This window comes from Lipotes vexillifer, unplaced genomic scaffold (assembly GCF_000442215.2).
Source record: "Lipotes vexillifer unplaced genomic scaffold, Lipotes_vexillifer_v1.1 scaffold921, whole genome shotgun sequence".
NCBI lineage: Eukaryota > Metazoa > Chordata > Mammalia > Artiodactyla > Lipotidae > Lipotes > Lipotes vexillifer.
In genome coordinates this window covers 1,746,519-1,747,645 of record NW_006787800.1, presented here as the reverse complement: position 1 = coordinate 1,747,645, position 1,127 = coordinate 1,746,519, and the positions used below count along the sequence as shown (strand labels likewise).

Here is a 1,127-nt window from a genome sequence, read left to right as displayed (position 1 = left end):
TCTTTCCCTCCACTGCCCCACCCCCAGGGCTTTTTTCTTCTCCCAGTAAAACCTTCTGGTTCACTGAGCTCTTGTCACCATGTTATGAGGTGTGAAGCCTCGACTCTTCGAATTGGTGTGGGAAGGGGAGACTGCCTCATAATGGTTGATTTTTTTTTTTTTCTTTTCCCTCAAAGTGAGTTCTTTTCTGTAGCTTTTTGACCTAAGATCTCAGCAACTTGAACACTAACCAGTCCCCTCCTGGCTTGAGAGTTACACCAAGGTCAGTCTGCAGAAAACAATAAATATTTAACATGACATAACACTCTTTTCCCATTTCTTTTCTCCTTCCTCCTGGGGCCTTCAAGTAGCCCTATCTCTGCTCCAGGGTCATCTTTGCTCTCTGACTACCTCCTGGGCCTACATCCCTTCTGGTGGGTGTCCAGAAAGTAGGGGCACACGGTTACCTCTCACCTCTAGCTACCTCAGGCCAAAAGAGTGGCTGTAGTGCTTTTAGGGTGGAGACTGTTTTATGAGTAACCAGCCTGGTGGAGGAAATGGCCCTGGTTAAGATGGCAGATGCATCAAGGGCTGTGCCACCTTGGTCACTGTCCAAGGTCTGCCTTGGCTCCCGACACTGACACCAGCTCTCTTTGCCTCCTGCCTCCTCAGGCTGACCCTGGGATTGCCTCCTTTCCTTCACTGTCAGCTCCCTAGCTCCTCTTATGTGGTTGTCACAGCCACTTGCTAGAGGGCTGCAATACCCACACCACTGGGGCATTAGTAGGCCAGGTTTGCAATGTGACCATCTCATCCATTTCTATGACTCGGCGCCTGCCTGCTGCCGCTGCTTGGACACCTCGTTTGAACTCAGACTCTAGACTGGGGAGACATGGGGACGCCTTAAGTCCTAAGGGGGAAGGCCTGGACAGTCAGGGGAAAATGGTAATTTGGCGACGCTTCCTCCGCCCCTATGGCCTAATCATTCCCTCCCAGCCCCCGCTTCAGCACTCTGGATGCAGGCCCAGCCCGCCCGCGGAGGCAGAGAGAATACAAAGGGGTCCCGCGTGTGGCCCGAGCGCGGGTGGCTGAAAGCGAGGACCGCGCATAGCGAGGCAGAGCTGGACCGGTTTCTGCCGGCGGACCCT

The 1,127-nt window shown here is 53.8% G+C and overlaps 1 protein-coding gene across 4 annotated transcripts in view; it reads left to right on the top strand.

Moving 5' to 3' along the window:
- Positions 1-306, top strand: part of VPS52 (VPS52 subunit of GARP complex) — a 20,932-nt gene extending 20,626 nt beyond the window's left edge. For all 4 annotated transcript variants that reach the window (XM_007460829.1, XM_007460828.1, XM_007460826.1 and 1 more), the window contains one exon: positions 1-306. This exon is cut by the window's left edge and continues 416 nt beyond it. The gene's annotated coding sequence lies outside the window, so the exon portion shown is untranslated.
- Positions 307-1,127: the final 821 nt, after the last annotated feature.